The following is a 27,766-nucleotide window of genomic DNA, read 5'->3' on the forward strand; positions in this document are numbered from 1 at the left end:
GTTTTTTTCCTTACAAATACATACACAGGAAAGGTCTACAATAATAGCTGGATATAAGCACGCCCCTAAGGAGCAAGCACACGTGTGCTTATATCCGAAGAGGTGTGCTCGTATAAAAAAATGTGTTCTTTGCACCCCTCCCCCAACCAGTGTCATGCAATGTGTTGCTTATATCAGAACTGTGCTTATACAAGGTGTGGTTATATGCATAGTGAAGGCATCGGCACGCAGTGTGGTGCATCTGGGTTTGTTTGACCATACTTCACCACGCTGGTCAGTGCGTGTTGGTGATGCTGGGGACGGGGAAAGAGGGTCTGGGTTCCTGGCCGGGAATTGAACTCGGGTTAAGGGGCCGTCCATAAATGACGTCACGCACCTAGCGGGGGAGGGTGGGGGGGTCAGACATTTGTGACGATGTGTGGGGGGGGGGGGGGTTGAGAAATGTGACGTCACATTAAAATACGCAACTTTAAATAAATATAGACAACACGTTCTACTTAATTAAATATACGTTTTAATACATGTTTTCTTCTACAACATCAGAGTGCAGCGCCACATTAAATACGCACTACAATGACAATAGTTTAAAGCGATTTGAAGCATGTTTCATATATTTTTTGGGGGGGGGGTTTGCAGAGCTTTGTGACGTCATATTTGAGGGGGGGGGGGTCTGAATTTTTGTGACGCCGTGTGACGAGGGGGGGGGTGTCAAAAATAGTCCAAAATCGCGTGACGTCATTTATGGACGGCCTCCTAAGCTGGGTGCAATGCCATCATTCACAGCCCAGCGTCTCGCTGAGCTCGTAACGGCGCGTTTCGTACACGCCGCATGTGCGATATTCACCAGAGAGCCGAGCAGCCGTACAAATGAAGAGAACCCGATCCTGAATGACTTGGGATTGCAGTTCGCGTTGACTTTCGAGTTCTCTCGTGATTAACCGCCAACGCTGCGTTCGAGCTAAAACTCCCTGAGCGTAGTTTAACCGTGTCCCCCCCCCCTTGCCCCCCTAAGTCGCGTCTGATTTTAATCACGCGACGATTCAATGGGTCACGCCGACTTGCATAGGGCAGGTCTGCAGGTATTGCCTATTCATACGTCTCTCTTGTACGCTGTTATTTCTTCCCGCAAATCTCACCACCCCTTCCTTAAACGAGGGTCTCCTAGTTTATAGGAAGCATTGCTCTTCTTACCTGTGACATTTGTTCACGCAGTAGCATTTGTTTAACAAGCCTGGGTCTGCTGATGTGAGACCCATTAGGCCGACACCTGGCCCCACAATTTTGCTTGCTTGAACAAAATGCTTCTTCTTGAGAATATTTCTGTGGAAAACCAATCGAGTAAATATAGGTTCACGGACAACACATTTTTTTATATATATGTATTTACATGTGTAGACACAACGGTGTTATGCTTCTATGCACGTACACGGTCAGGACTGCCTATTAGAATGACCTAGAGATGCTCAAAATGTATTCTTATACTCCATCGGATGATGTTCGCTTCAAATACGAATGAAATAATCAAACGTTTGGAATCACGCCACGGCCGCGTTGAAGCTCGGCGTGCCTCTAACAGAGAATCCAGCGACGGGGGGAGGAGGGTTAAAAGAGGGGGGGGGGGGGCTGGAGGATTAAAAGAAGGGGCGGGCTAGAGGGTTAAAAATGGGGGGGGTGCTGGAAGGTTAAGAGAGGGGGGGGGCTGGAGGGTTAAAAGAGGGGGGGCAGGAGGGTTAAACATGGGGGGGGGGGGGGCTGGAGGGTTAAAAGAGGGGGGGGGCTGGAGGATTAAAAGAAGGGGCGGGCTAGAGGGTTAAAAATGGGGGGGGGGGGTGCTGGAAGGTTAAAAGAGGGGTGGGGGCTGGAGGGTTAAAAGAGGGGGGGCAGGAGGGTCAAAAATGGGGGGGGGGGGGCTGGAGGGTTAAAAATGGGGGGGGGCTGGAGGGTTAAAAGAGGGGGGGGCTGGAGGGTCAAAAAGGGGGGGGACTCTATGTGGGACCCCCACCCCGCCCCCCTCGGCTGCTTAATATTCAGCGCAGCGTGTGGCACGCACGGCGGCGTGCGCGCCACGTGTGTTTTGCGGTTAAGAAGAAGCACACGAAAAAAGTGTGCCCGGGAACATCACGTCCGCTGTGCAACTTTTACACTCCCATCATCATCATCCTCAATATTATTTCCAACCGTCAAATCACTACCGTGGTGTTTTTTTGGGTTTCGTCGGCGGTTCGGTGAAGGCGCTGTGATTGAACACGCTGAGAACACGCGACCACCGCCGCCGCCGCTGTAAATCGATGCGCGGCAGACAAACAAGGACAGCAGCAACAACAACAACAACAACAACAAAGTTCCACTCGTGGTGATGATGGCGATAATGACGATCGCGACGATGGCCGCTCGAGCGTTGCGCGCGAAGCGTCACCACCGAGTCGGAGCGCGTCCGACTCGATGGTGACGTCGCCGGTCGAGACGCGAGTTCCCGGCGCGCCTTTCGCTCCTCCCGCACGCCACCGCTTTCAGCAAAGAGGGAACCGAGAGCGTGGGGCTGACGAGAGAGAGAGAGGAGGGGGAGGTGGTAGAGACAGAGCGAGCGAGCGAGAAGGCGGGCGGGCGGGGCGGGTGTGAAGAAAGCGAGGTGGATGTTCGATCGTTCCTTTGCTCGCGACGCAATTGGGAGGCTTCGTAGCTTGCGGGAGGTGCTACCCGGCTCTTGGGGGTCTCTCCATCAAAACCGCCACCACCCCCCCTCCCTCCCTCCCTCGCACCAGCCGCTTGGAACAAGCGCTCATATCCACAAAGCGGAGGAGCGGTGGGAAGCCAGCCAGGCAGGCGAGGCGAGGCGACCGGCATCAGTAATCGAACACAACGCGAGATCAGTAACCGCGACATGCAGCGCGCCTCTTCTCGTGCAATGTGCCGTACGCGTGCGCGCGCGCGGTGCACGCAGCTCCTCCGCACGAGATTCGATGTGTTGTGAGATGTCGTCTGCCTGCTTGCTGCTGCTGCTGCCGCTGCTGCTGCTGCTGCCGCTGCTGCTGCTGCTGCCGCTGCTGGTATAGAGAAGGGCAGCGGGGGTTGTTGTGCCGTTCGATATCCGGCTGTGAGCTCCAGCGTTAGACCGTGAGCGCGGGGCTCAGGTGAAACAGATCCCAGCAAGGAGAGTTCGCAACGCCTGTGGCCTCAAGCCACCCCGATCGACACGAGTCGGCACAGGTGAGAGGCGGAGGGACCGCGAGCGGCTTCGCGCATGGCACGATGTGCGACAGCCGTATTGAGCGCTTGCTATCGTGAATTTGTGTGTCTGTGTGTGTGTATATATTATTTCAGTACGAATCATTGCCAACGGCAGTGGTCATTTTAAGTGTTCATCTCAAGTGCCCATCTCCCTGCGTTGGTGTTGCTACGCTTTTTTTTTTTGGTGTACGCGACTCAAAGTGTGCTTGGGAAGTACACGGTCGGTGAGCAATATCTCTACCGGTGCGGGGCTTTGTCTTTTCAGAAAGACGCCGCTGAGTCGCATCACTCGGTGTGTCTCCGTTACAGGATTGTCCTGCATTTCAGACATTTGTCAAATTTAGAAAAAAATATTTTTTGAAAAAAAATAACGATAGTTTTTGCTTCGTCTGGTCGTAAACTAATAATGTGCAATATATAACGATATATTAAACCATGCTTCGTATATTGCTAATGCTCAAGCTTACCCTCCCCTACAACAATGTGTTGACAAATGTCTGTCTTGTTCAGATTGAAAACGAATTTCTTTTTAGATGGAAAACTAATTTCTTTAGAGCAATTTTTCGTGCTTAGTTAGTTGCCCCCTACCCCTCCTCCGCACCTCCGATTAGCACGGTCGGCTACGTACGGTGCGAAAGAAGTTCAACGTACACACGTGCATTGTTCTGGGTGGAGGAGGTACTCGAGTAGAAAACGTAATGTGCATGAGTGGCACTTAGTGGTGTTGGGTCTTACATAACAACGTCTTCCGAGTAAAACTAAACCGAGCAGCCAGGAGCAATGGGCTCATTCCACTTTTCTGCACGTGCTCTTTTACTTTCCGCATGAAAATACCAGCGTTGGTAGGTGGGGGATGGGGGCACCAGGCGTGTGGGAAAATATTGATGGGGTCAGCGAAGTGTCACCGCTACCATTCCAAGTGTGAGAGTCGGAGCGCAGAGAATATCGGCCAGCACGTGGAATTAATTTTGAAGGTGCCCCCGTGTGTATGTACTAAAACACAAACTATATATTTTTTTAGTTGACCAAGGTAAGGTACCACAAAACTATGTAGCTATTTTTCAGAAGCGACTTGGCTATCACGAATGATAGCTCAACGAAGTGGCTTATCACTGGAAAATGGATAGCAGCCAAATACTTGAAACGCGTGATGTTGATTCTAAATGTGTGGGACGGGGGGGGGGGAGAACGGAGAATCCGGAGAAAAATCCACGCAACCACGGGGAGAGAGACACCGCACACTCAAAATATGCAGGCGTCAGGGTCATGATCGAAACCACGACCTCCTGTATACCAGGCGAGGTAGTTAACATCTCACCACCGCGGTGCCCCAAAGACAATTGTAGATAGCCTTTTACACCAAAGGGGTAAATAGACCCTTACACTCTGATGTTATTACCAAGTGGTTCCTAATGTAGCTTGCGGTTACAGCTACACCTACACTGCTGTCATCAAGGATGATGAAATCATAGATGCAAGTGAATACGTCAAAGGCTCTCAAAACGCTACAACTTAGAGATGATACGCTCACTTCAACAGCAAACTACAGAGATGAATAAGCAGACCCCAATTTATGATGGGGACATTAGCCGACCACTAAACAGGGATACACGAATTGCAACATCGTACTCGGTGACATGTGCAGAGGCAAGAAGGCGATTGGTAAATGTGGACACGGGTGTGAGGAATGAGAGTGGTGAATCATCTGCCGGAATTCACAGCTCGCATAAAGAAGAAAACAAACCGTGAAAATAACGGATAGCTTTTGTAACAAATAAAATAAAGGCTGCCTACGAAATGTAGGTGTCGAAGCCCACGTGGTGAATCTAAGAACACGCTTGACTCTTTGCTGAAGCGCTGTTGGCTACGGCACTGTGCGAACAAAAACTCGTTCAGCAAACGTGCGTACAGGCGTTTTCATCCCCGTCAAATTTCAGAGTGGCGCAACAGTGTCAAAGTTGCATTTCAACATAGCCGAAAGAGGGGGGCAAACAAAAAATAAAATACTCATTGCTGGGAGGACCCCCCCCCCACTTGATACAGATTTTGTGCTGTGACAGTTTCACCTGAAGACGGAAGCTTGTGTTGCCTCCGAAACGTCGTGATTTTTTAATTTTTATTTTTATTAATTTTTATTTCATTTTTACCTACGTGACTTTACCGAAAGAACTAAGAGTATGGACCCCCACCCCCCCCCCCCCCAAGTTAGCCTCAGTAAATCTATGCCAGCATTGTAGCTGACATCGGACTGTCTCTGTTGAAGAGGTCAGCGAGAGGTCAACGCTTTGAGCTCGCGTGCGGCCACTAATGAAAGTCTGAAGCAGAAGCACAGAGAGTACATCGGCGGGCACACGAGTTGTACTCGAAGTCTTCCGTGGCTTTGCTCTTTGCGCCAGGAGGGGCAGACTGGTACATTTGCTCGGGTGTGCCGGATTCTATGGGGTTTCATTAGATGAAGCATTTTGATTAAATCCATTGTCTTACTAATATCAGACGCGCGTCCAGCCGAGAACAATGGCCATTAATGCAAATTGCTAAATACAATTCTGTGAATGCATATCTAATTTGTGGAGTGCGCCTGCATTGTGTGCACGTATAACGAGTTTGCTGCGTCTGCAAGTTGCTTTCCTTTCTGTGGCACGCGGCTGATAAATAAAATCTAATCAAGGGCACGAAGCCAGCTTTATGTTTTTTGTAAGGCACTCACCAATTATTGTTATTGCAATAACAATTTGAGTGCGGTAGGGTATGACATTGTGACTTGGACTAAAAGACAAGGGCAACTCTAAGCTCCGGGAAGTGTATGTGTTTTTGTGTGTGTGTGTGTCCACATCGTACACACGCGCACACACACAGAGGGAGAAGCGATTATTAATTCTAGATTTGAAGCTTTCGTGACTGCAAGGATTCATATTCTTAGGTTTTTTCGGTAAAGTCACGTAGGTAAAACATTTAAATTAATAAAATAAAATAAAAATCACGACGGAAGCTTGTGTTGCCTCCGAAACGTCGTGATTTATATTTTTTATTTTACTTTAATTAATATTAATTTTTTTACCTACGTGACTTTAGCGGAAAAAACTCAAGAATATGAGAAGCGGTTAGTGCAGTGGTTGCCTCGCTAAGCTGCCAAGTCGGAGAGCCAAGTTCGATTCCCGCTCACGACCAATACGTGACGGGTAAGTGGGCTTTTCCTAGATCGACTCGCTACAGAATAAGTAGCTGACGCAGCGGATGATATAGGTCGCGAAAGCCTACTTACGTGTTAAACTGACGCAGTGTGTAAACATCCGCACTGGGGAGACAAAGACGGCCGGGACGTGGTGCTGGCCACCCACCCCTCGTGTACCGTGCCGGCCTTCATAGGTGCTCGCTAACAGCCCTTGCCCCAACAGTCTATTAAACGCTATACGGGGTATACGTGTCCTTTGCCTTGGCACATAGTACAAAGGTGTCTTATATTTATTATTTAAGCTAAAGTTAAGCAAATAAGTGGATAATCTATTGTATCGCGTACAATGGCTCTCATGAGCAGCTGTTAAGCAGTCAACGCGCCTTCGGTTGAGAATATGGCGAGAGGTGACTGAACGTGATTGGCGTTCATAACTCACGCGCCTGCACTTTGAATCTGGATGCATTCAAAACATTGCGTTCTTTGGCACGCGAGGTTACCCCCCCTCCACCCCCTCCGTGCTTACGCAATGCCACAGAGAGTCAAGCACGTGTCAAGTTGACGTGTCCTGCAGCAACGGCCACGCCACGTGCTTTAATTCGAACAGACGCATCTCGGATCGCCAGAGGATCGTCTTTTGACCTACCACAAATTCAACACAAGAAGCGATCTCAGAAAGCCGTGGGAGTTGGGGGGTGGGTGGGTAAAGTTGCGCTTCAACGTAGCCAAGAGAGAGAGAGAGACAGAGAGGAGGAGAGGGCTCGTCTGTATTTCCATAGCACGTGGCAAAAAAACCCAATAACTACATCTGCATTACCTACGTGCCAATTATCTGTCCTGCACAACATTTCCCCCCCACACACACACCTCAACCCCTCACCTGGTGTGCCTGTAACCACTTGCCAGGTGTGCCCACTTGCCAGGTGTGCCCACTCGCCGTTGCATTGCCTCCGACGGACGTCTCGTTTCCTTCACGAGTCACCATGTTGACTCGGCAAGAGAAGGGGGCCAGTCGAGTCGGGTGGTGGCAAAATGTTGCGCGTGTAGTTCTGCCGGCGTGCTCGGTGTGGCGCGCGCGCGCGCGTGCGTCTCCGACTGGAGCGCTCAAGCGAAGGGAACTTTCACGAACGGCGCTGGTTCGTTGGGAACAGCTGCGGCAGAGGCTTGTGGAGGATGATGATGATGGGCCGTCGTCGGCTGAAAACCTTGGAACCGCTGCTTCTGCCTAAACGATCGTTACGCAAATTCAATGCAAACGCAATTACACGAGCCTTATTAGAAACACACACACACACGCGCGCGCGCGCAAAAACAACATAACACAGAGACGATATTATATGTATCTTGCCGCATGTTGTTTTATATGTGTGCTAATAATTATATATATATAGAATCCTTGTATTAAACCAGCGCGGGTTACGATATATAAACTGGCATTGGCAGCCTGAAGAAAATATTAACTCCATATATTCTACATTTTATTTGGGAGGCGGGGGATGGAGGATGAGTAGTTGTAACGTATGATCGATAGACGGACGGGGTGACAGAATGACAGCACAGGGGAAGGAAGAGTCCGGTGATGGGCAATCAGGAAAGAGACGGGGAAATTGAATTATAGCGCATTTAGGTGCAAGATGGATTATAGCTGCATGTAACCCGAGGCACGGGGAGGCTTTCATTCATCAGTGAATATAGAATAACTGTTTGTGTTGATGATTGCCATTATCATTTACCTACTGAGAAAAAAAGACTTTGGATTAGCATCTGCTCGCTCTCTCTCTCCTTTCATGTCAAAGAAGCAAGGGAAAACATTCTTATCGCAGCAGTGACTCTCGCTTCGCAAACGCTCCAGTAGGTACAAACAACCGGCACACATTGTGGGGCAAATAACATTTAACAATACTCAGAAGAGCAGTGAGCTGCATGTAAATGCATTGACTTGAGTGATGTGTTATTTCTAGATTTGAAGTTTTCGTGACTGCAAGGATTCATACTCTTTGTCACGTAGGTAAAAAAAAAACATTAATTTATTTTCTACCCACGTGACTTTACCGAAAAAACTGAGTATGATGTGTTATTATAATTATAATGTTATTTTGCAGCTGACAAAAAAACCTGGTACTTTTTAACATCCCAGGAAAGACTTACAGATGTCCCAGGACAGCAGCTACCTCAATAAAATAAAGAGGAAATACTGGGAAAACCAGGATAGGTGGCAACCTTGAAGTGACGCCACGTTGCGTATCACTCATTGTTCAACACGCATCATGAGCCAACCGTGTGACTGACGCAGCAGATGCACGAGACAAATTTGCGTTCGCCGGATTTTTTTCTCCATTTTATTTCATCATCATCATCATCATCATCAATTTTGTTTGACAAACTATATTTTACTTAATTGCTCCTGGAAACAAATGCAGGCGAGTCGATTGCACAGTTGACCCATATTATCCATCGCGGCTGAAGGAGAAGTAAGGGGTGTCAAGTGCGCTGCCGCTCGAGGTAGTGTCGTGTGTGCTAACCTCGTGCTTAAATATTTGAAGCGTCCAATTAAACACTGAGGTCATTTCCTCAGCAGCCGTGACATATGTTATTTCAATAATTGGCTCCCATGCCCCCATTCATTAGTCGAGGAGTCAGTCATTTGCAGGGCTTTGCTCCATCCCCTGGATCACGGCTGCATGCATTTCGTTCGCGATCATCCAATGCTAAGTAGCTCGTTGCTGTCCAGCGCATGCGCCAACTTCATTGCAGAATCAGAGTCTCAGAATTATTATTTTGACCGCAGGGTTCCGATGAGCTGTGAAGATCTTTTTCACGGATGCCCGGTATGTTCACAGATGTCCAGCAACTTTGCTCTCCCATTCCACCCCTCCCCATTACATAGCTTACGATACCGAACATACTTAAACATAAGCTCTATGTTCAATATGACAGTGGACGGAAGGCATTCCATGCCATGGGTTGGTGATCTAGCACGTGAGTCTTAGCCATATTTGAACTATAAAGTATAATCTGGTAATAAGGACACTCTACATAAGCACGGTTCTGATATAAGCAACACATCCTAATATCACATTGGTGCAGGAGTTGAAGGCAAAGGGTCCTTTCTGATACGATCACAGCTGGCATTGCTCCCCAGAGGTGTGCTAATATCCAACGTTTACTCTATATCCATTTTCTTGGTCACTCGATACAAAAAAACATTGTTACAACGGAACAAAACAACCTCCCGCCCCATTGCCTTATCTACCGTGCCTACGATACGTATCGATGACTGGTGCCACGTCTCTCTGCGAGTGTGAGATTCAGTAGTCGGGTGGAAATTGCACGGAGGCGTCGGCGGCGATGGTTAAATCCTCCAGCTGCGCTCAGCGGTGCCGGCGCTGTGGGTTTTTTTTTGTTGCACGGCAATATGCCCCCTTCTCTCCTCTTAACACTTGGGCAAAAAATATACGCACGCACCCGCGCGCGCACAGGCACACACGCGCATGCACGCGCACACGCACTCACTTACGCATAGCACACACGCGCACACGCACTCACTTACGCATAGGCACACACGCGCACACACGCGCGCACACGCACGCGCGCACACGCACACACGCGCGCACACACACGCGCGCACACGCACGCGCGCACACGCACGCACGCGCGCACACCAACTGACGCCAATGCCAGCAGCAGAAGCAATTCATATCACGAAGCGTCACCAATTGTTTGTTGGTCGGTATCGAGTGCGTGCGTGCGTGCGTGCGCGAGATTGCCCAGCAATTTCAATCAAACAACTCGACTCCAGGAGAGATTCGTCCACAGCCCACGAGTGGCAGGCGGAACGAGTCGCGGCGGCGTTCGCGTCGATTGTATCTTTTTTTTTTATCGGTTCGCGCCGTGCCAGCGTCGGTGTGGCACTGGATAGCAGGCACCGATGAGATTGTATGACCGCGTGCGTGTCTCTGTGCTTCAATGGGGAGCGGTGAGCGCGCTGCGCTATGAAACACGGGATATCCGGGTTCGATTCCCGCTCACGGCCATTAACGCCGGTGACGATTTATTTGAACCGGTCCTGGGCCTCCCCTAGGTTGGCTCGGCCTCAGATGAGCACCTGGTGCGGTGTGCAAACGTCGCCACTGGGGAGACAAAGGCGGCCGTGTATTGTGCTGGTCACCCACCCCGTCGTGTGCCGTTCCGGCCTTCATAGGTGCTCACTAATGGCACTTGCCCCAACAGTCTGTTACAGGCTATACGGGGGATCTTTGTCTCTGTGTGTGTTTCATTGCTCCTACGAAGCGCGCTCGTCGTATGCGCGCCTCCCCTTCCAACACTGATTGTGAATGTTCCCGTTTGTGAACGTGTCGATGGGATTTGATCATTTGAGTGTATTTGTTTATTTTGGGGTGTACAAACACCACGAGCAAACACGGCAGCAATGGGATCAACACGTTTTGAACGTTTTAACGCCTTGCGGGTTTTAACCTAAAATGGTGCATGCCTGCCTTGCCACGTATATTCCACGTGCTGCTATGAAAAAGGGCCGTTGCCCGAAACGTCTCCTGGCGGTGTATCGTTTTTTTTCCTTTCAAGGCCACATGGTGAGCTGACGAAGTGTGACATTTATTGTGCATTGCTGCGTGAAAACTCTGCGGGTGCGATGCCGTTACATTTTAGGCAAAGTCATCCTTTCTAATTGTACATTTGCTCCACTTCACCTCAACCAACCGCCCCCAAGTTTTGTTAAAATGCAAATCTGCCGTATTTCAACTGCGGACAGGTGTACAGAAGGTAATGCGTCGGATTGTGAATCGATCTGTATATATGGCTGCTGAGTTTATATATGAAAATACTTTCTATAAAACACTAAACCACATGTTAATCTGTCGACGCTATAAGCAGAGTGCGATGTGTCGGATCATATAGATTGAGCTGGGGGGGGGAAATGGCTGGTCCGAGTTAATCTACGGGGGTCAGTGTGTATAAATCTGCGCTGTATATCGGATCGCACAATGGGTTGGACACACGAATGTTGCACATCGTTTCACTTCCCGCAAAGCCACCTAGTCTTATTCTTAGGTTTTTTCGGTAAAGTCACATAGGTAAAAAATTAAAATTAATAAAAGTTTTAAAAAATCACGACGTTTCGGAGGCAACACAAGCTTTCGTGTTGCCTCCGAAACGTCGTGATTTTTATTTTATTTTTATTTTACTTTTATTAATTTTAATTTTTTACCTACGTGACTTTACCGAAAAAAACCTAAGAATATGAATCCTTACAGTCACGAAAGCTTCAAATCTAGAACCACCTTTCGTGACAGGTGGGAAACTTGCGACTGACGATGGACAACAATCTCGTTGAATTGAAAAAACTAAAGAAAAATGGGAATAGGTTTTTACCCCTTTTCTGGCAATAAGGACAGGTGTTCAAACGCCAAATAGAAACCTTTTGCAAGGAATCGCGTCTGCATTAATCACACACGCGTTCTTGTGGTGAACGTGCAAACAAACTGTAATCATCTATGCATTGGTTTTTCAACTGATTGGCCAGCAACATATTAACACCTGTTTCATATCCAGAAAGGGGTCAAACCTGACTCTTATTTTTTCATACTTTGATACTGGGAAGAAAAGGTCCAATTATAATCTCGTTGATGCAGTATAAAAGAAAAATGCTCGCACGTTAAGTGGAATACCTCTATTCCCCAAACCTATTGCCATGACCCCCTTGAATAGAGTAGATTGTAAAAAAAAGACATTATTTGATCAACGAATGAATACGAGCAAATAAATGTCCCTTGCTACAGCATGGTGGTGGCCCAGATAACCTCTGCTGATGCATGAGATTCAAGCTGCCGCTGGTTTATGCGTTTTCTGTTCTGATCACGTGACCTTGCTTCACCGCATAGGCCCAGCGAGCATTCGTGTCGGTTAATATAACACCCGGCTTTCCAAGACAGATGGTCTCCCATCCAGATACTCACCAGGCATCCCTACTGAATAGCCTCTGAGTTCGAATGAGATGGCATTCATTCATTCAGGAGCACCGCGGTCGGTTGTAGGACAAAGACACAGTCACACACACACACACGCGCGCACAGTCGCGGCTGTTAAGGGCACTGTCCAAGAGTGGGGCAAGTGTTGGTTTCAGCAGGACTCTTTACCGACCGGTAAATCCTCGTGTCTCTCGCCATGAGGGTGGCTTGTGAATTGTTTTCACGCCGCTAGGACGCCTACCCACCCACCCTCCCTGCCTTAGTTACGACACTGTTACAGAACCATGATGAAGTACGGCCACTTCCATCAATATCCTGCCATGTGGTTCACGTTGAAATCCATTTTTGTGGGTACGAGAGAATTTTATTGCCGGTCTTATAGCGTTGGCTTTCAGCAAATCACATTGGACGAATTTGGTAATGTTGAAATATATGTATGTGTTTTAAAGGCACACAAGGATTGCTGCCGAAAATATATACCGATTGGCCGTTGCTTCTCTGGACGATTCTGCACGATAGACATTCCTTCATGTTAATTAGTTTGAATAATTACAATAGTTTCGATTTAAAGCTTTCGTGACTGCAGGGATTCATCTTCTTGGTTCTTTCGGTAAAGTCACGTAGAATGGAAATAATAAAATAATAAAAATAAAACATAATAAAATAATTCTCAAGACGTTTCGGCCACAACGCAAGCAGCCGTCCTCAGGTGAAAACCAGGTCTGTCGGGGCGACAGCGTCTGAATGACCTGGTTTTCACTTGATGACGGCTGCTTGCGTTGTGGCCGAAACGTCGTGAGAATTATTTTATATGTTTTATTTTTATTATTTTATTATTTCCATTTTACGTGACTTTACCGAAAGAACCAATAAGATGAATTACAATAGTTTTTCCTTTATCAATCCACGAATGAATGAAGGCTTGCCCATGATGGCGCTTCGGTCGTGGGGACTGTTTGTCCATACTTTCACAGTCCTGCTCGGTGAGGGTTGGCGAGCCCCAGGGTGAGTTTGGATAACAATTTGCCTCTGTTGTGGCGGCGCACGTGTGCATTCCAGCCCTGTGGAGGCCGCGAGAGTTGTTGGATCGCCGGACAAATTACAAAATGTATGCGAGATTCCCTTCCCGTGGACAACGAAGTACAATGCCCTGGCTTGCCAGCAGAATGCAGGACAGCATGGTGTTGACTAACGTCCATCTGGCCCTTCTGTGTGGGATAGGGTGTTGCCTCCTCGCATGCACGGCTATTCTCCGGGTGCTCCGGTTTCCTCCCACATGTATGAATAGCAATTAGCTAAAGACATTTTAACACATAGAAAACTCATAATATAGGTTTTTGGGTCAGATCGCGTTATTTGGTCGCGAAAGCCTACGTGTTAAAATGACATAGAGAACTGCAGAGCAATTGTTGGCACCGGCTCACCGTTTGCCAGACTTCCAGCTGTGTCTGTAATTCCTCAGCAAAGGTGAGGATGCAATTTTGCATGAACGATTCGATATGCCATGAATCATTTTATATATATATATTTAGTCGTCAGACGTGGGCAGGAATTTAAGTGAATGGCATTGGGTTTACATCGCGGGACACTCACCGGAGTAAAAAGATATGACTATTTTATTTTGATAATTATACGGCGTAATGAGATGCAGGCTTTTGTCTGCACAGCAATCTCAGCTTGCACTCAAGCAGTTGTTGCCAATGAAAAAGAGGTGCTCGCCAGCCAATTATTTTAGTGTCTCGGTGATTGCTGGCTGTGAACGTGGCCATTATTACAGTGGCACGAGGGGGCATTCGGACCAGCAGAGTGCGAGGCAGGTATTACAAGCGCCAAGGTCAACGGTTGACAAGCAATACGTTCTCCTATTTCCCGGTACGTATATATAGCCGTTGACAATTTCTTGGGGCAGGCTAACGTACCCAGCCATTAGTCCCGCGTTTGTCATCTTAAGAACTTCATCCTGGTGCTGGCACTGGTGATGCTTTACAAATAATGGATCAGAGTGTGCTTTCCTTTGGAAATGGATTGTTTGCTTTGATTGTGCTATCGCAACCCTTCCAATGAGAGAACAGCCATTGGAAGTGGATATTATAAAAGCTATCTCTGATATGCCTTCAGGTGACCTATGGTCAGCTCAGTAGAGGCAAGCACTCTACCCACGCACTTTGCAAATGAGAGTAAGGTTCGTTTGCATGAAAGTCAAGCCGATGTTTAATGGTCAGAGCTGGAATTTGGCCAAATTAAGTGGAGAACCAAATTTGATTAATGCGTTTTGTTTGTGCAGTTATTGGTGACCAGGCTGAGACCATAAACTCACTGCGGTTGATAACCTGGTAAACTCATGGGTTTCCTGCCTGGATTCAAAATCAGGATTCTCAGTGGTGCCAGAGGATGGGATGTTTATGTTGTCTTTTCATCTGCTTGTGTTGACAATTCTGTACAGGGGTTGGCCGGTGGGATTAAGGAAATTAAATTTACAAAAAATCCATCACAATTTAACAATGTGAAATTGTCAGAAGTGTGAATGAAGGGAAGGCTGTTTGCGAACAATACGAATAATGTATGACCCTTTGTCAAACCATTGCTGCATTAATTCAGGGGGTTTGTTTCGGCAATGCTGTACATTACCACGCCGGTCAGTGTGGCTTGGTGAATTGGAGACCCAGGATCCCTTCGGATATCAGATGTCTCACGATTTTTGTCACGTGGATTTTTTTGCCTTCCACATTTCCACTCGTGCATCTAGATTTGGCCATGCTACTATAAAACCGCACATGTGGCGATGACGACAATGACGATTAATCTCCTTCGATGGGCTATTATCTTCATTGTGGTCAGATTGCCTCTGAAATATAGCTAATGGCCCAATGGGCTATTAGCTATGGTAAAATAAGATCTTTCGTGTACATCCCATGCTTCCATGGGATTCTCTGCAGGTCTTGGGACTCTCGCATCGATCACATCTCATCCCTCTGTATTTTTGCCCTGACGTGTTTTGTGTCTCCCATATATTTGCAGGCCTCTTTGATATGCCGTGGCATTTAAGCGATTAATGCGTGCAAATCCTGAATCACTCGCACGCATAAGAGACGTCGACAATTCGAGTGTTTTTTTTGTTAAGCCGGAAGAAGCCAATAAGCAACAAAGCTTTGCAATCTGGGGGTCGGTAATAGCAGAAAATTACGGGAAAAAAGCTGCTTCATTGGTAGATAAGCTGAACAATCGTATGTCAACTCTGACAAAACAACAAAACGATATTGAAAGAAAATAAAAAAAGCAATAACAGCGATAGTTCAAAAATATACAGAGAGATAAATAACACTCGGCCACTGATTTTAGCCGTAGGCTGGGAATCGAACTCAGGTCACCGGGTTCAGATTACAATGCAGCTGAACCGCTGCTCGGCCACTCTCTCTCTCTCTCTCCCCCCTTGTTCAGGAATAATGGAACATAACAGGAGCGAAAGAGGATTGGCTTATTATCCTGTTGGGATTGACGGAGCAGAGGAAGTGGCTGCTAGAATAGGGCAAAGATGAAATTAGAGGGCGGGGGGGGGGAGAATATAATGGGAAGGTCGTCAAGGTCACGACGGATTTGAAGACGGTGAAAGCACATTTTTTTTTTCTTTTATCATTCGTCGCGCGAGTGAATAGTTTGAAAAAGGTTGCTCCTTTCCCCCCCCTACAGCAGCTCTTCCTTCCAAGCACCTTTCCCACTTGCGAGGCCACTCATAACGGCCTCAGCGCTTGACAATCCGTGCGTGTGACCGACTGGCTAAATGAAAAAAATGAGCAAATTTTGCACATGCTGCTAGTTAGAGGTGTGGGGGGGGGGATTGTTGTCCACCATCTGCCCGCCGTGAGTTCGTGCCGTCTGTCCGCCGGATGACCAAGAAGTGCCCCGCGTCTGCCTTTTTGCGGCGCTTGAGTGGAGGAGCACAAAAGGATGGTGCCTTGTGGGAGGAACTTGTCAAAGTAAGGCGAGAGTGCCCCACGGACGCGATTTTTTGAGCGACGTCAAATACGCGAGCGTGGCGCAGTGCCTGGAAGTCTTCGAGGCATGGCTCGTCTGCTTAATGGGATGTGCTGCCATGGTGGGGGCTCATTGATTGAGAGTAACGCTGCCAAATGTACAATGGAATCCTTGCTACATTCTGCCAAGTATTGTGAGACTTTTTACAGATTTTTTGTAAAAAAAAAAGAAAGACGTATTTTTATTTAAACAAAAATCTATGTATTGTTTTTCTTATTATTATTTAACCTAACGTCATCGTTGATATTCGTGTTGTTAGAATTATCTGGCGTTTTTTTCGATGGTGTTGTCAGCTATCGTGATACACTGGGAAAAAAGAAAGACGTGTTTTTTTCGGGCTTAGGAAATTTTTGAAAATGTGCTTATGCCTTCAATCGGAATGAGATTTCGATGTCAGCTTAAAAAGAAATAAATTTCAAAATTGCATTCATATTGATAATGTTTTGAAAAGTTATTGCTTGATTGTAGAGATTAAACATATTGCATTTGCATTGATCGGATGAGCATCAAACATAATTCGGTTACGAGTACAAAAAAAGGAAGTCCCAAAAATATAAACTGCAGTATTGTCACTTGCATTTAACTTCTTAACATTTTTATTACATTAAAATTGCAGCAAACGACTCCCTAAATGACTTTCAATCAACCATAATTATGCAGAGAAATTGGTACCGTGGAGATAGGGAGTGTGGGGTTTTTTTACATCTAACATACATAAATGTCAACCATTTTTTATTTTAACCTCTCATTTAGTAATTTCCCTTGAAATGGTAACACTAAAATGAAAAAAAAGCACATTTTATAGCAAAAAGAAGTAAATATATTGCTACATTCATGTTTAACACGTCGGCTTTCGCGACCAATATCATCCATAATAGAGGTTTTTGGGTTAGATCGCGTAAATATATAAATGTGTCGTTTAAACCCGACACCACCCGACACAGCCAATTAATAAGGTTTGTCACGTAAGCAAAACGTGCCAATTCGTCACTAGTACAGCACACCGGTGTGTTGGAGAGCCAAGCCACAACATTTACAATCTGAGTACGACGTTTCGCCAGTAATTACAACTAGCTTCATCAGGCGACAGCCAGATTTGTGGAGAAGTCTAATTGTTTCGTTCCTTATGTAGAGGCGTAGATGTGTTGACCACGCTTCCACGCTCTTCTGCGCTCTTGCACATTAACGTGTTTGTAATTCCAAGCGTGCGTATCTTTGTATTGTATTTCTTTAGGGCAGAATTACATTTTGCCTGTTAATTTCAGTTTTGCAATGGCTGTGATTAACTATTGTAGTATGGATGACCATGTAAAAACTTGGTTCAGGATATCATATTACGGCTTTTCTTCACATGTTTATATTTTACCATTATTTTGCTTTCCTGTACTCTAAATTACGTTTGTACATATAAAATGTCTCGAAAAATAGGGGTACAAACATTCCCCTCTATTTGTCGATTGGACTGTCACCATTTGATTTGTGCATAACCTGTTGTTACACTGGTGAGCGTGGTGGTAGCTTCAGGGGTCGTGTCAACCAATTACATACAGTGTATACGTACAGAAAATAATTGCTTCTTACGCAATTCGATGCATGTATCGCAAGTGCAGTAATCAGTTGTAATCAATGGATCGATGCGCTGTTACGTGCCTATAATTAACTATTTAATTTTTGATTTAAAGCTTTCGTGACTGCAGGGATTCATCTTCTTGGTTCTTTCGGTAAAGTCACGTAGAAGGGAAATAATAAAATAATAAAAACAAAACATAATAAAATAATTATCACGACGTTTCGGCGACAACGCAAGCAGCCGTCCTCAGCTGTCTTTCCGACAGACCTGTTCTTCACCTGAGGACGGCTGTTTGCGTTGTGGCCGAAACGTCGTGAGAATTATTTTATTATGTTTTATTTTTTATTATTTTATTATTTCCCTTCTACGTGACTTTACCGAAAGAACCAAGAAGATGAACTATTTAATTGTTGAATACGTGATGAAGTGGTAGTGCAGTGGTTAGCGCACTGCACTATGAACCAAGCGATCTCAAATAACCCCCACGACTAACACATAGTGGAGAGGCCCTCCTCCAGAAGTTGATTGATTAAATTATATAAATAAGAATAATGATTTTAAACAGCATTTTTATTGTCCTGTACTTTCACTTGTGTTTGTACATTTAAAATGTCCTACATCACACACACACCACAATGGCCATTTTAAAAGTTGACTGCTTTGGGCAGCAAGAAAAATAGAATATCCATATATCTCATTGTTCATTACTTCAGGCTCCCCATGAAACGCCATATATATCACAGCTTAGGGAAATTATCTATGTTGCCTAATCACGTGTTTTTGGAACACATTACTGTAAGGTTATGGGAGAAGAGAGCTGACAGTTTTGACGGCAAGTCTTCAATATTCAGGGAGTTCTAATTAATTATGGACTTGCGAAACACAAATTGGGATTGTTGCTATGAATTGAAATTGATTTCAGGGAGAAAAAATAGGCCATGCAATGCATTTCGGCTCTTCAACAATTTTCTTAGTGCACCATTCCTCAGTAAAAAAAAAACAGTTTGAGCATTCCGTGGCAAATATGAATTTATGGTAGCAGTGTGGAAGAGTTATCATTACGAAGGGCATTGTGACCTTTCTGTTGCAATAAAGCAACCTCCTGCAGGTTGTGAATTTGTCTCGAATCGGTCAACCCACTGAAGAAGCCACACCGCATTGTATTTAAACAATTTTAGTCCCCCAATATTTCCAATTTTATATTGTTTGCGCCACTGGCGTCGTCCTGAGATGAATTAATGTGCAACTCACGAGGAGCAGTGCACACAACACGCCGTGTTAGAGAACGGTTCGTTGGAAGGATATGCGACAGAGCTGCTTCTGAAATTTCTTCACCGTGATCATTGGCCCTCCACACCCGTCGAGAGCAATGCTCGTTGTGTGACAGGCAACGCATTTGCGTTTCATTCTCAGAGCTGGAAATTTGCTCGAATTCGGTACAAAAACTAAAGTGTAACGTGATAAAATTTTGATTTAAAGCTTTCGTGACTGAAGGGATTCATATTCTTGGTTCTTTCGGTAAAGTCACGTAGAAGGGAAATAATTAAATAATACACATATTTAACAATGCAATTTTCACGACGTTTCGACTGCAACACAAGCAATCATCATCAAGTGTGAAATCCACAGCAATATTTTTTTTCAAATTTTCTTGATGATTGCTGATGATGATGAAGATGATTGCTTGTGTTGCAGTCGAAACGTCGTGAGAATTTTATTGTTTAATATTTTTATTATTTTAATATTTCCCTTCTTCTACGTGACTTTACCGAAAGAACCAAGAAGATGAAACGTGATTACTTTAGAGTGCGTCGGTGAATAGGCCGAGGCAATCCACTCGCGACGCTGGAGAGCTCGGTTTAATTTAGAGCGGCTGGTCAGAGTCAAGCCCACGATCTCAGCGGTGCCAGCTCAGCAGTTTCATCTCCGAGCCACCTGGCCAACTTCTACTTACCTTCATCATCATCATCACCACGGTCCATGGGCAGATAGCCCCGTAGGTGTCCACTGCACATTTCATAATTTGTTTCCACTGTCTTCTGTATTGTGCCAATATGCTCAAGCAGTGCAACATCTTTCTGGCATCAATCTCGGATATTGTCGTCAAGCCATTTGATGTTTGGTTTTCCTCTCTTTCCAGTTCCTTCCATTTTTTCCCAAACAACACACTTGAAATGTTCCTGTTGATATGTATCCTTCATATGTGTCCAAATGATGCCAGTTTCCTTCTACTTATCACTGCCTACATCATGAGGTATTTTTTTTTTACGCGCAACCTTTTCTGACATTTACGTTGGTCACTTTTTGGGTCCAGTTTAGATGCAGTGTCCTTCTGTAAGAATACATTTCGAATGCCAATCTCTACCTTACATTTATATATATGGATGCTCAGTGAGTAACACACATTTTCTGGATGTTGAGTAGCATATCCCGCTTATGGCAATATGAATATACATTTATAGACGCAATTAATTCCAGGAATAAGTAATGGATTCTCGAAGAGACCATATTCTCCATTTCCAAATTGTGCACTGCTCACAGCAAAAAACACAATTTGTCAGACACTTTCAAGTTGTGTCTGCTCATTTATATGTACACACGCACGTTTATTTATTTATTTATTGGGGGCACCGCGCTGGAAGAATGCTTGTCCCTGAGACCACGGAGATCACCTGGCTGTAAACGGCTCGCATCACGTGATGCAGGTGCATCGTCAGAGAGTGCGTCATTGTCCTCTTGGGAGGATGTTATGAAGGTTGCTTGGCAGGACCGGATTTTGTCTTCTTCTTCCAAGAGCTCAAAAATATCTCATTATGCTCATAACGGGGTTGACTGTCGATGCACCATTTTCTTGGCAGAATTTACGGGAGTGGGGGGGGGGGCATTTGTATGCTTTTGTATACATTCTGGAGAGTTTTCTTCCGCTCTGAATAAAGTATATATAATTTTCTTGTAGTCCTACTCAAAGAAGTCCTCGACAACCGCATTTGGACTACGAATGGAAGATTATCCTTATACGTATTTGACTTTGCTATGTAGAAGGCGTCTTTATAATTTCAATGCTGTTTTCCAGCTCATTTTGAGCCTTCCTCTGAATTAAGATGATAATACACACGTGGGCAATTAGTGAAATTTTTACTCATTGCTTTTACGAAGTGCCGTACAGTAGCGCCTAATGCGACGGTTTTAAAATACGCATTGGTATTTATGGCAGGGTAGGTCTTTATCTAAAATTGCATGTATTCATATTCAAAAACACATTCAACATTAAAAAACGAATGATTATTATGAGATAGATTTATGGCAGGAATGATAAAGTCCTGGAATTGATTCAACTCTTTCAGCACTCTGAATTTATTTTCTATTTAATCTTCACTCACCCATTGAAGATACATATGTGAGGTATTGTAGCAAAAAAAAAACAGTTGTACCCTTGGCTCAGTGCTTGACCTTGAGATGGAGAAAACAGGAGAGCAGTTGCCAGTCTTTTAATCCATATCAGTCAACATCATATCACCAGAAGACCATATTATCATCGTCTCACTCAACCCCAACAACCCTGCTCACATAGAACCCAGAGACTTGGCTGCGGTGCCTGAAGCAATAAAATAGCAGGAATCTCCTTACGTCTGTCTCACCCATGAACCCTGTACCTGCGCCCCTCACATTAAGTGCCTTTGAGCTGTCTGATATATATTGCTGGCTGAGATGACCATACATTGAGGGTTATTTTAGCAAAGGACACAATCGCCAATTGCAGGCATTGTACATCACCACTGACAGCTTTTTTTTATCATCTTGACGTTTGGGCTGCCAACAATTTGTCGACCATGCTCACGGGGCTAAAACCGTGGATATCTTTGGCTGGGGGTTAATTGTTTTTGTTGTAAAATTGCTTTGGCAGATTTGGTATTCGGAATCTGAATTGCAATCCTTATGGAGGCAGGCGGAATCCGAATGCTATGAAGCTCTTTGTTGCAGATGTCCAGTAGCAGGTAACGGTGACCACCTGGCCCAATTAACCACCCACACCCAGTGCAGTATTTGTGTATGATGGTATAACTGTCCTTTTCGATACGATGTCCACAAATCTGACATTTTCACATATCTGCGTAGACTGCATCTCCGTATTTTCCAGAGCTAACCCCACGACCTTCTTAATCTCCCCTCATAACCACCACCGTTACTTTCCCCTCTTCATTTTCTCAATCGCCATCCATTCAACCCATGCATCATCATTTACTGCCATCAATTTCGCTTTCACCGAATTCACGCGTCACAGATTTGCCCCCACCGCTTCCTCTCATCTTTTTCATTCACCTCATCTCCACGATTAAATTCATACGTGCCGTTGTTAATTCTGTGTAAAGCGCCTTGTATAAGGCGCTATATAAATTACGTTAAGATAAGATATGCGATGTTGTACCGTACAATAATAAAATGTTTAGCCCTTTCGTCAATCCACTACTGAGTGACGGTTTCCCTCGGGCCTTGCCAGTCCATGGGGCTTGTTTGACGATACCCTACCGAGCTTGTCAGAGCAGCTTGTAGAGATTGATGGTGCACTGTGAACCCACAAACTACGAGGTATTTTTTTTTTGTATTTTACCAATTAAGGCCCACTGCGCTAGATACAGCTCTTTTTTTCAGAAGCGTCTTGGCCCGCAGAAAATTATAATTCCGACGAAGCGGCTTCTTAACGTTCGGACATTTATAGCGGCCAAAAACTGTTAAACGCGTCATGTTGATTCTAAATGTGGAGGGGAAAACCGGGATGACCCGGGGAAAATCCACGCGACCGCGATGAGAGAGAAACGCAAACTCCAAATATACAGCAGCAGGCGTCAGGGTCGGGATTGAACCCACGACCTCCTGTATAGCAGGTGTGGTAGTTAACATCTCCTAGCCACCGCGGGTCCAAAAGAGGGCAATAGGGGGTGATTGCCCTCCTCGAGACCACAAACATTGGTATTTAATTGATTCCTGGCTACAGCGAACATCAATATCGAGTATTAGCTGAAACGGTTCAGGTCCACTTCCCTCAGCCCCATAACCTCTTAGCACACGACAGTACAGTATACACCACCATCATGACAACAACGATTGCAATTCTGGTCTCCATTATATATATTTACAAATAAGTTATTCCGACTGTACTCTTTGTTTTTTTCGGTAAAGTCACGTAGGTAATAAATAAATAAATGAGAAAACAACTAAATTAAATCACGACGATTCGGAGGCAACACAAGCTTCCGTCTTCAGGTGGAACCGTTACAGCCAAATACACTGTGATAAGATATCACTGTGAAGACGGAAGTTTGTGTTGCCTCCGAAACGTCGTGATTGAATTTAGTTGTTTTTTCATTTATTTATTTTTTACCTACGTGACTTTACCGAAAAAAACAAAGAGTATGAATCCTTGCAGTCACGAAAACTTCAAATCTAGAATTATTCCGACTGTAGTTTTTTTTCACATGGCTCCAAATTAAAGCATCGTTAAAGCCACCGTCATATCATGATGACTTTGTTGCCGTAATATCCTCAGGAACATAATTATCATTCGTTGCAGGTTGGCTGGCATAAATCTCAGTCTCAAAATTAATCGCTGGGTGTAAACATTTTTTAAGACCCTCTACTTTGAAAAAGGTAACTCAGACCCGACCTCAGATCAAACTTTGACGACGCAGTTTTCTGTCCAGTTGGCTGTCGAAGCCGATATTTTAGGACTATTTTTCTGAGCCAGAAGAAATTTTGTAAAAAAAATCACATGGCAATGCAGTAAATGTTGAAGGGAAAAAAATCCAAACCAATGACGCATCCAACATTAAAGTTTCAAATATAAGGACTGACTTCTGTAATCTTTGCATAGATCTTTCTTTTCTTGAAAGTTGTACTCTCACCAACACCATTATCTTTGAAATATTTACACTTGTTCTCCCTCTCTTTGCCTGCAGTCAGAGCTTCACATCCACTTATTGCCTCAACCGATGAATAAAATAGTTTTAAGTCGCAGCCCTCCATACGTAATGAAACTTGTTTTTTTGCCAGATCTTGTTAAGGCCATTAAAGATAGTCGATGCCTTTCCTCTAAGAACTGACCTTACACTGGCCCTTTAATGCTGATTTAATCTGGCCCATTACAACAGGAATGCGTTCACATTCTCAGACTCCCTCTCCAATTAAAACGTATCTCATGATCACATAATCCCTTGTGCACAATGTAAACCGTGTTGATCCCGAACGACCTTTGTTTTATCTTTATTAATTTAAATGACTTTGCCATCCTACAACAAAAAAAAACGCATGTACAAATGCACAACGGAGCATATTGGGGCCTACTTTATACGTGTCTATATATGTATTATGTCATCATCATCATCATCGTCATGAGTCGTGGTCAATACACTCTTGGAAGAAGACAATCCCCTAAGCCGTTAACATATTTCACGGTCCTGAGATGTAGCAATCGATCCTACCCCTGCAGACAAGTTGATTTCGTTGCTCAATCTTCACAGTTGATGTCCTCTCAGGTGAGGTTCCCCTCCATTGGCCTCCGATCCGACATCGGTCTCCACCAATGGGCGTTAACCCTTTTTGGTGCCGTGTCTCTGCCCAAGCCCGCTCACATTTTCCGTTAACGCCTGTGCGTGTTCTCTAATCCGCGTGCTCCAGTCATTCTCTCGCTCTCTCTCTGTGCGTGTAATTCCAAGCATGTGTTCTTTCCATACTTCTTTGAGCAACTGCCACCTTTCAGTTACGTCTTCGTTCATTAATGATGGTCCATGTTCTGTGATTTTGGCGGCAGTGTCTCACGCCTGTACTAATGCCACTGGGTGTGGAGGGGGGAGAAGCCATACCGTTGCTTGCCAAGGCGCAATGGCATTCAAGCAAAACAATGTGGAACTTCTGCAGTTAGTTCCATCTGTCTGGGGGTAGAATGTTTAACCCCTCGCACGGCGTGGGGTTTCTCTGGGCGCTTAGGTTTCCTTCCACATGTAAACACTCGTTCATTGGCTGACAACATCTGCGAATGTGGAGGATCGCAGAACTTGGGCAATTGTTTGTGTCGGCTCACTGCCTCACTGCCTTCCCACTTCTCTCCGGTCCCTTGCTGTCCCTCCCGAGTCATTCTTTCTTTGAGAGTTAGCAAATGGCTTACCAGTTTGAAAACTCATTTTTTTAGAACTGCTTTTTGGTGTTTGGTCTATTGTCCTTCCCACCCCTGCACCTCCGGTTGGCTACGTATGCTTGAGAAAGAAGTTTAACATATACGTGGATACCTACTCGGTATAATTTGAATTGATTATATATTTCATAGCGGGTCGTATGCACGTATTAAACATTTTGTTCTTCAAGCATCATTTTGGTCTCCGTTTGCCTTCAATAACTATTCTGGGTACACATTCTGCTGTGTTTACCAGTTATGTCCCTCCGACAAACATCTCCAGTTGTTTGGCGAGAACTCATTCTCTACATGACTTTTGTTTTTGCTCATCTCCACCTTGAACACCACTTCAATGTGAATAACTTGCCACGGTTCAGTGTCACCCCAAGCATCGCAATGCGCAAAGTCCCTCTTGAGTAGGCCCTCGAGACTCACCGATGCTGTGGCGGGCAGATAATCGGCACAATTGGACATAATCGTGAACACGTTCATCATGTAAGCAAGATGTAGTGCTGTAGTGGTCTACCTCGATGCTGTTTCCCCTTCTTCCCCATATGGCCGATGCCGATGTAGAGTAATGGACGTCGAGGTGGTTTGCGCCAGATGATTGCGTCAGGAGTAGCGGAGAATGGAGCAGTATCACTGTGATGATGCCTCCTACTCCTCCTTCGTATTTGTGAACGGGGCACTGCGTAGCGATATGTTCCACGGTTGTGTTGTGTTCGCCTCAAATCACGAGAAGCTTTGCTCATTTTATACTTGGGCCCTGACCACCGATGTTATTAATACGTCATCTGTGATTTTTGGCGGCTTCATGGAGCTATGTACCTGCCACCACCAAACACAACCCAATCAATCGATGAATCAAGTTGGCACGGAGCCAAGCTTTAGTGAATAAAACAAAAATAACACATTCATCTCTGAATTGCTGATGCTGTCAACGAATGAAACGGATATTGAGTTGCAGCACTGAATAAAAGTGCGTGGTATTTTTGAAATGCTTGACAATATTAAGCATGCGTGCGCACCACCCAAACAATTTGTCATTCCCTGAGCACAACCAATCCATTACATGTCCCTTTTTAAATCCTTTATATTAAGTTCACTTGCGCGCTTGCTTGCTTGCTTACGACCGTGCAAATCTTTCGGTCGTTTTTTAACCCACTTCCTGTGATCCAATCGAGCTAACATTTTCCACACAGACTCGTTGTGCGTGACAATTAATTTTCGTGAAAAAAAATTCCAAAATTTTACACTTTTTAGGACAAAAATATTATATTTAATTACCAATTGCTTAATGGTGCCATGCAATCATCTGACCCATAGGTGGCAGCCATCTCAAGCCAGAGGACGAGAGGAATCTAGCCGCCACGCATATAAAGGATTTATAGTGAAAAACTTTGTTTTTACGGGTTATACTTGTTACCAATCACACCTTGCCATTCTTTATAATAGATATTTAAATAAATACAAATCCTGCCCCCCCCTCCCTCCCTCCCAAGATCCTTCCCCCACCCATAGATTATTTTCGTGAGCGCCTATGAAGGTGGCCAAGATGCATGATGGGGATGTCGCGGCCAGGGCTACACCTAGCCGCCTTTGTCTCCACGGTGTCGATGTCTCCATGCTCTAGTGAGGCTCACCACCGGTCCACTGATAGCTGTGGCTAAGAATCGAACGTTTCGAGTTGTGTTCATAGCCAATTGAGAAACCCACTTAGACCACCACGCCGTTCGAGTACATGCCGTGCAACAACAACAACAACAACAACCGTCGTTCGTCATGCAGTGGCAGTGACATCGCCACGGTGCTTGTGTATGCACGTTGAACTTCTTTCGCACCGTATGTAGCCAGCCGTGTCAATCGGAGGTGCGGTGGAAGGACAACAGGCTCGGTGCAGTGCCGAACGCTCGCTGGCAGCAGGTCGCAGGAGAGACCCAGGTGTTAGTGGTTTGACTGACTGAGATGACGGGCAGATGCACCTCCTGTCCACACACGTACATGTGCACACGTGCACATATAGACGAGCAAACATTACATGCATAGCGTATTCCGTGGTAGAGACTGTATGTCCTGTACCGAGTGGGAGCAGTCATCGTTCTCGTGAAATCATTATTTTTGTTAAAGCTCCCTATACATTTTTTTCTTGAGCTGAAATATCGCTCGAATGTGACCAAAGTTTGTCCTTCGTCAACTTGTTATTTGAAGCGGCGAGCGTTGTCAAGGAAACGTCATCCCTTGCCACCGACTGCTGGTTTTTAAAAAAAAATTCCCTTTCCTCCTCTCCGGTGAGAAAAACCCGTCAGTTTTCATTGAGCACGCTGTCGCTGTGGCCGACTTCCACGGCCCTCCGTCACATTAGGAATTCAGCGAGAACGAGCCAAGTCACAGTCGGAAAAGACACTGACGGCGATGGATCGAGTTCACCGCTTCGGAGCGAGTTGATGAAAGTTGCTTTTCGTCGCCAAACGGAAGCCTTTCCGATGCTCTGCTTGAAGTTGCCGTTGTGAATGATGGGGATTTTATTGTTGTTGTTGTTGTTGTGCTTCGAGAACTCAATAACTGTTGCAGTTCGTATGAAGAATTAAGAATAGGTTTGACCCTTTTTGGCA

General features: G+C 45.4%; 1 protein-coding gene across 1 annotated transcript in view; it reads left to right on the top strand.

Annotated features, from left to right (window-relative positions):
• The first annotated feature begins 3,019 nt into the window (after nucleotides 1-3,019).
• Nucleotides 3,020-27,766, top strand: part of LOC144938212 (zinc finger protein 385D-like) — a 107,632-nt gene continuing 82,885 nt past the window's right edge. The window contains exon 1 of the mRNA XM_078866028.1: nucleotides 3,020-3,207. The gene's annotated coding sequence lies outside the window, so the exon portion shown is untranslated. The remainder of the gene's footprint in view (nucleotides 3,208-27,766) is intronic.

This window comes from Lampetra fluviatilis, chromosome 21 (assembly GCF_964198595.1).
Source record: "Lampetra fluviatilis chromosome 21, kcLamFluv1.1, whole genome shotgun sequence".
NCBI classification, from domain to species: Eukaryota; Metazoa; Chordata; class Hyperoartia; order Petromyzontiformes; family Petromyzontidae; genus Lampetra; species Lampetra fluviatilis.